The sequence below is a fragment of the Oncorhynchus nerka genome, linkage group LG22 (assembly GCF_034236695.1).
Source record: "Oncorhynchus nerka isolate Pitt River linkage group LG22, Oner_Uvic_2.0, whole genome shotgun sequence".
NCBI lineage: Eukaryota > Metazoa > Chordata > Actinopteri > Salmoniformes > Salmonidae > Oncorhynchus > Oncorhynchus nerka.
Window position 1 is genome coordinate 3,578,883 of NC_088417.1, and position 8,048 is coordinate 3,586,930.

Here is an 8,048-nt window from a genome sequence, read left to right on the forward strand (position 1 = left end):
GTCGGCGTTTGTTTCTGGCATGTCATGCCTTGGTTTGCTTATCTTGCCAATGAAAAAAATCATTAAAGTAGTTGTCAATATCAGTGAGTTATGTGATGAATGAGCCATCTAATTCAATAAATAATGGAGCAGAGTTTGCCTTTTTGCCCAAAATTTCATTTAATGTGTTCCACAGCTTTTTACTTGGTTCTTCATGTCATTTATCTATGTTTCATAGTTTATAATGTACAGGGATACTGGAGTGATGGAGTGATGGAGGTAGATATGCATAGGGGTAAGGTGACTATATACAGGGTCAGTACCATATTAACAATGTACAGGGATACTGGAGTGATGGAGGTAGATATGTATAGGGGTAAGGAGACAGGGATACTGGAGTGATGGAGGTAGATATGTATAGGGGGAAGGGGACAGGGATACTGGAGTGATGGAGGTAGATATGTATAGGGGGAAGGAGACAGGGATACTGGAGTGATGGAGGTGAGATATGTATAGGGGAAGGGTATTAGGGATAATGATGATGGAGTAGATATGTATAGGGGAAGGTGATTGATAATAGGGTCATATCGAGCATTAATAATGCATAGGGATACTGGAGTGATGGAGGTATAAGTATGTATAGGGGAAGGGATTTTAGTATCAGATATATGATAACCAGTTGCAGCAACGATTGTACATGATGTATGCAGAGTCATATTAATGTATGTGTGTGCTATGCATAAATCAAATCAAATCCAAGTTTGTTTGTCACGTACACTGCGAACACAACAGGTGCAGATTCAGGAATGCTTACTTACAGACCAATAGTGGATGAAGCACTAAATAAACTTCAGTTAGTGCTAAATATGGCTGCTAGAACCTGACTAGAACCCAAAAAATGTGATCATATTACTCCAGTGCTAGCCTCTCTACACTGGATTCCTGTTAAGGCAAGGGCTGATTTCAAGGTTTACTGTTAACCTACAAAGCATTACATTGGCTTGCTCCTACCTATCTCTCTGATTTGTCCTGCTCGTACATACCTACACGTACGCTACGGTCAAGACGAGGCCTCTAATTGTCCCTAGAATTTCAAGCAAACAGCTGGAGCAGAGCTTTCTCCTATAGAGCTCCATTTTATGGAATGGTCTGCCCCACCCATGTAAGAGACGCAAACTCGGTCTCAAGCACAAGTCTTTACTGAAGACTCATCTCTTCAGTGGGTCATATGATTGAGTGTAGTCTGGCCCAGGAGTATGAAGGTGAACGGAAGGCTCTGGAGCACCAACCGCCCTTGCTGTCTCTGCCTGGCCGGTTCCCCTCTTTCCTGGAATCTCTGCCTCTAACCTATACAGTAGAGAGGATATATACAGAGAGAGAGGCTATATACAGAGAGGCTATATATGAGTAGAGAGGCTATATACAGTAGAGGCTACATACAGTAGAGGGCTATATTCCAGTAGAGAAGTTATATACAGTAGAGAGGCTACATACAGTAGAGGTTATATACAATGAAAGGCTACATACAGACACTGGTTAGTCAGGCTGATTGAGGTAGTATGTAGATATAGTTGTGTGTTAGTGTGCATAGTCAGTATTAATGTATGTGTGTGTTGGCGTGTCTGTGTGTGTCAGTGTGTGTCTGTGACCTACATTGTCCTGTAGGCTGTCTCATTGTCCCTAGAGGCTGTCTCATTGTCCCCGTAGGCTGTCTCAGTGTCCCTAGAGGCTGTCTCATTGTCTTTGGGCTGTCTCATTGTCCTAAAGGCTGTCTCATTGTCCCTGTAGGCTGTCTCATTGTCCCTAGAGGCTGTTTCATTGTCCCTAAAGGCTGTCTCATTATTGTCCTGTAGGCTGTCTCATTGTCCTGTAGGCTGTCTCATTATCCCTAGAGGCTGTTTCATTGTCCCTGTAGGCTGTCTCATTGTCCCTAGAGGCTGTTTCATTGTCCCTGTAGGCTGTCTCATTGTCCCTAGAGGCTGTTTCATTGTCCCTAGAGGCTGTTTCATTGTCCCTAAAGGCTGTCTCATTGTCCCTGTAGGCTGTCTCAGTATCCCTGTAGACCGTCTCCTCCTCCCTGTAGACTGTCTCCTCCTCCCTGTAGACTGTATCCTCCTCCCTGTAGACTGTCTCCTCCTCCCTGTAGGCTGTCTCCTCCTCCCTGTAGACTGTCTCATCCTCCCTGTAGACTGTCTCATCCTCCCTGTAGACTGTCTCATAGACTGTCTCCTCCCTGTAGACGGTCTCCTCCTCCCTGTAGACTGTCTCCTCCTCCCTGTAGACTGTCTCCTCCTCCCAGTAGGCTGTCTCCTCCTCCCTGTAGACTGTAAAATCCTCCCTGTACACTGTCTCATTGTCCCTGTAGACTGTCTCCTCCTCCCTGTAGACTGTCTCATCCTCCCCGTAGACTGTCTCCTCCTCCCTGTAGACGGTCTCCTCCTCCCTGTAGACTGTCTCCTCCTCCTGTAGGCTGTCTCATTGTCCCTGCAGACTCCCTGTAGACTGTCTCCTCCTCCCTGTAGTCCTGTCTCCTCCTCCCTGTAGAGTAGGACTCCTCCCTGTACATGTCTCCTCCCTGTAGAGGCTGTCTCCTCCTCCCTCAGACTGTCTCATCCTCCCTGTAGACTGTCTCATCCTCCCTGTAGACTGTCTCATCCTCCCTGTAGACTGTCTCATCCTCCCTGTAGACTGTCTCATCCTCCCTGTAGACTGTCTCCTCCTCCCTGTAGACGGTCTCCTCCTCCCTGTAGACTGTCTCCTCCTCCCTGTAGACTGTCTCCTCCTCCCTGTAGACTGTCTCCTCCTCCCTGTAGACGGTCTCCCTCCTCCTGTAGACTGTCTCCTCCTCCTGTAGACTGTCTCATCTTCCCTAATAGACTGGCTCCTCCTCCCTGTAGGCTGTCTCCTTCTCCCTGTAGACTGTCTCCTCCTCCCAGTAGGCTGTCTCCTCCTCCCTGTAGACTGTAAAATTCTAGCCCTGTAGACTGTCTCCTCTCCCTGTAGACTGCCTCCTCCCTGTAGGCTGACCTAATACATGTCTTTAGGCCTGTAGACTGTCTCCTCCTCAGTCCTAGGCTGTCTCATCCTCCCTGTAGGCTGTCCTCCTAGGCCTGTAGACTGTCTGCCTGTAGACTGTCTCATCCTTCCCTGGAGACTGTCTCATGGGTTTCCTGTAGACTGTCTCCTCCTCCTGTAGACTGTCTCATCCTCCTGTAGACTGTCTCATCCTCCTGGTAGGCTGCCTCCTCTAGGCCTGGAGACTGTCTCATCTCCCTGTAGACTGGTCCTCTGTAGACTGCATCCTCCTCCCTGTACATGTGGTCCCCTGTAGACTGTCTCTCCTCAGCTGGTTCTCCTCCTCCCTAATAGGCTGTTTATCCTCCTGTAGACTGTCTCCTCCTCCTCACACTGTCTAGGACCTCCTCCCTAGGCCTGTAGACTGTCTCCTCCCCTGCTAGACTGTCAAATCCTCCCTTTAGACTGTCTCATCCTCCTAGGACTGTCTCCTCCCTGTAGACTGTCTCCTCCTGGTTCCTGTAGACTGTCTCATCCTTCCCTGTAGACTGTCTCTTCCTGTAGACTGTTCTCCTAGTAGGACTGTCACATGTGGTTTCCCTGTAGACTGTCTCTCTCCTCCTGTAGACTGTCTCATCTTCATGTCTTTCCCTGTAGACTGTCTCCTCCTCCTCAGACTGGTTCTGTAGACTGTCAAATCCTCCCTGTGACTGTCTCATCCTCCCTGTTTAGGCTGTCTCATCTCCTCCCTCAGACTGTTCTCCTCCTAGGACCCTAGACTGTGGTCATCTTCCTGTAGACTGTCTCCTCCTCCTCAGACTGTTCTCCTCCCTGTAGACTGTCTCATGGTTTCCCTGTAGACTGTCTCACTCTCCTGTAGACTGGTTCTGTAGTAGGATGTCTCCAGGTCTCCTCTCCCTGTAGACTGTCTCCTCCTCCCTGTTTAGACTGTCTCCTCCTCCTCAGACTGTCTCAGCTGGTTCCCTGTAGACTGTCTCCTCCTCCCTGTAGAGATCTCATCCTCCCTGTAGGCTGTCTCCTGGTCTTCCCTGTAGACTGTCTCTCCTCCTCAGCTGGTTCTGTAGACTGTAATCCTCCCTCCTCCTCCTGTAGACTGTCTCCTCTCCTCAGACTGTCCTCTCCCTGTAGGTCTCATCCTCTGTAGACTTCTCCCCTGTGTAGACTATCTCCTCTCCTGTAGATTGTTCCTCCTAGTAGACTGTCTCCTCCTGTAGACTGTCTCATCCTCCCTGCAGACTGTCTAGCCACATGTGGTTTCCCTGTAGACTGTCTCCTCCCTCAGACTGTCTCATCTAGTCCTAGCATGTGGCTCCTCCTCCCTGTAGACTGTCTCCTCCTCCTGTAGACTGTCTCATCCTTCCTAGACTGTCTCCTCCTCCCGGAGACTGCCTCCTCCTCCCTGTAGACTGGCTCCTCCTCCTGTAGGCTGTCTCCTCCCCAGAGACTGTCTCATCCTCCTGTAGGCTGTCTCCTCCTCCCTGTAGACTGTAAAATCCTTCCTGTAGACTGTCTCATCCTCCTGTAGACTGTCTCATTCTCCCTGTAGACGGTCTCCTCCTCCCTGTAGACTGTCTCCTCCTCCCTGTAGGCTGTCTCATCCTCCCTGTAGGCTGTCTCCTTCTCCCTGTAGACTGTCTCCTCCTCCTTTAGACTGTCTCATCCTCCCCTGTAGGCCTAATCTCCTCCCTGTGGACTGTAAAATCCTCCCTGTAGACTGTCTCATCCTCTCCTGGAGACTGTCTCTCATTTCCTGTAGACTGTCTCCTCCTCCCTGTAGACTGTCTCATCCTCCCTGTAGACTGTTCATCCTCCCTGTAGTCTCCTCCTCCCTGTAGACTGTCTCCATCCTCCTGTAGACTGTCTCCTCCTCCCTGTAGACTGTATCCTCCTCCCTGTAGACTGTCAAATCTCATGTAGGTTTCCTTCTCCCTGTAGACTGTCTCCTCCTCCCAGTAGGCTGTCTCCTCCTCCCTGTAGACTGTAAAATCCTCCCTGTACACTGTCTCATTGTCCCTGTAGACTGTCTCCTCCTCCCTGTAGGCTGTCTCATCCTCCCTGTAGGCTGTCTCCTTCTCCCTGTAGACTGTCTCCTCCTCCCTTTAGACTGTCTCATCCTCCCTGTAGGCTGTCTCTGTAGACTGTAAAATCCTCCCTGTAGACTGTCTCATCCTCCTCCCTGGGAGACTGTCTCATCTTCCTGTAGACTGTCTCCTCCTCCCTCAGACTGTCTCATCCTCCTGCCAGACTGTCTCATCCTCCTGTAGACTGTCTCCTCCTCCCTGTAGACTGTCTCATCTCCCTGTAGACTGTCTCTCCTCCTGTAGACTGTCTCCTCCTCAGACTGGTTCTGTAGACTGGACATCCTCCTGTAGACTGTCACTCCTCCCTGTAGACTGTCTCCTCCTCCTCAGACTGTCTCATCTTCCCTGTAGGCCTGGTGTGGTTCTCCTCCCTGTAGACTGTCTCTCTCCTCCTGGTTCTGTCTCATCCTCCCTGTAGTGTCTTCCTCCTCGGAGACTGTCTCCTCCTCCCTGTAGACTGGCCTCCTCCTGTAGGTCTCTCCTCCCTGTAGACTGTCCATCCTCCTGTAGGCTGTCTCCTCTCCTGTAGACTGTAAAATCCTTCCTGTAGACTGTCTCATCCTCCCTCTAGACTGGGTTCTCCCTGTAGACGGTCTCCTCCTCCCTGTAGACTGTCTCCTCCTCCCTGTAGGCTGTCTCCTCCTCCCTGTAGGCTGTCTCCTTCTCCCTGTAGATGTCTTTCCTAGGCCTTAGACTGTCTCATCCTCCCTCAGGCTGTTCTCTCCTAGGCCCTGTAGACTGTAAAATCCTCCCAGACTGTCTCATCTCCTCCTCTGAGACTGTCTCATCTTCCTGTAGACTGTCTAATCCTCCTGTAGACTGTCCACTCCTCCCTGTAGACTGTCTCTCCTCCCTGTAGACTGTCTCAGGACCTGTAGACTGTCTCCTTATCTCCTGTAGACTGTCTCCTCCTCCTGTGGACTGTCCCTAATCTTCCCATGACTGGTTCCTCCTGTAGACTATCTCCTCTCCTCAGGCTGTCTCCTCTCCTCCCTGTAGAGGACCTCCTCCTCCATGTAGGCTGTTAGGCCTGTAGACTGTCTCCTCCTCCCTCAGTGGACTGTATCTAATACTCCCTTAGACTGTCAGACTCCTCCCTGTAGACTGTCTGGTCCTCCTGTAGACTGTCCACATGTGGTTTCCCTGTAGACTGTCTCCTCCTCCTGTAGACTGTTCATCTTCCTGTAGACTGTCTCCTCCTCCTGTAGTGTCTCCTCCTCCTGTAGACTGTCTCATCTTCCCTGTAGACTGTCTCCTCCTCCTAGACTGTTCATCTTCCCTAATAGACATGTGGTTTAGGCCTGTAGACTGTCTCCTCAGGTCCTCAGACTGTCTCATCTGTAGTAGACCTAAAATCCTCCTGTAGACTATCTCCTCAGCTGGTCCCTGTAGACCTAATACATCCTCCCTCCCTGTAGACTGCCTCTCCTCCCTCATCTGGTTCTGTAGTAGGCCCTCCTGTAGATGTCTCCTCCTCCCTGTAGACTGTCTCCTCCTCCTCAGACTGGTCCTCCTGTAGACTGTCTCATCCTCCTGTAGACTGTCCACTCCTCTCCTGTAGACTGTCTCCTCCCTGTAGACTGTCTCATCTTTCCTGTAGACTGTCTCCTAGACTCCTCAGCTGGTTCTGTCTCTCCTCCCATGCAGACTGTTTCAGGCCTGCAGACTGTCTCCTCTCCTCCCTGGTTCTGTCTCATCCTCCTAATACTGTCCTCCTCCCCTGTAGACTGTCATCCTCTCCTCAGGTCCCTCAGCTGTCTCTCCCTGTAGACCTAATACATGTGGTTTAGGCCTAGACTGTCTCCTCTCCTCAGCTGGTTCTGTAGAGGACCTCTACATGTGGTTTACATGTAGACTGTCTCCTCCTCCCTGTAGACTGTCTCATCTCCCTGTAGGCAGTCCTCCAGACTGGTTCCTGTAGACTAATCCTCCCTCCTCCCTCTCAGATTGTCTCATCCTCCCTGGTTCTGTAGACTGTCAAATGGTTTCCTGTAGACTGTCTCATCTCTCCCTGTAGACTGTCTTACCTCCCTGTAGACTGTCTCCTCCTCCCTGTAGACTGTCTCATCTTCCCTGAATAGCATGTCTCCTTCTCCTGTAGACTGTCTCCTCAGGTCCTAGGACTGGTCATCCCCTGTAGTCCCTCCCTGTAGACCAAATGCCCACAGACTGTGGTTTGAGACTGCTCCCATCTTCCCAGACCCTCCTCCTGTGGACTGGTCTCATCTCTCAGGTCTCTCATCCTCCCTGTAGGCTGCCTCCTCCTCCTGCAGACTGTCTCCTTCCTCATCTCGGACTGTCTCCTCCCTGTAGGACCTCAACCTCCTGTGGTTTAGGCTCGTAGACTGTCTCCTCCTCCCAGTAGGCTAATACATGTGGTTTAGGCCTGTAGACTGTAAAATCCCCCTCTCTCCTCAGGTCCTGTAGACTGTCTCTCCTGTAGTGTCTCATCCTTCCCTAATACATGTGGTTTAGGCCTGTAGACTGTCTCCTGTCTCATCTGTAATGTCTCCTCTCCCTGTAGACTGTAAAATCCTCCCCAGACTGTGGTTTAGGCCTGGAGACTGGTCTCCATTCTCCTCATCTGTCTTCCTAGTAGACTGTCTCATCCTCCTGTAGACTGTCTCCCTCTAGGCTGCCTCATCTGGTCCTCTGTAGAGATCCGGTTAGATGTGTTTCCTCCTGTAGACCTGTATCCTCCTCGTAGGACTCAAATCTGGTTCTGTAGAGGACCCATACTGTGGTTTCCAGCCTGTAGACTGTCTCTCCCTCCCTGTAGACTGTCCTTCAGTGACTGTCTTCTGCAGTAGACTGTCTTCCTCCTCCTGTAGACTGTCTCCTCAGACTGGGCCTGCAGACTAGTAGGACCTGTAGGCTGTCTTAGGCCTGTAGACTGTCTCCTCCTCCCTGTAGGCTGTCTCTCTCTCTGTAGACTGTAAAATCCTCCCTGTA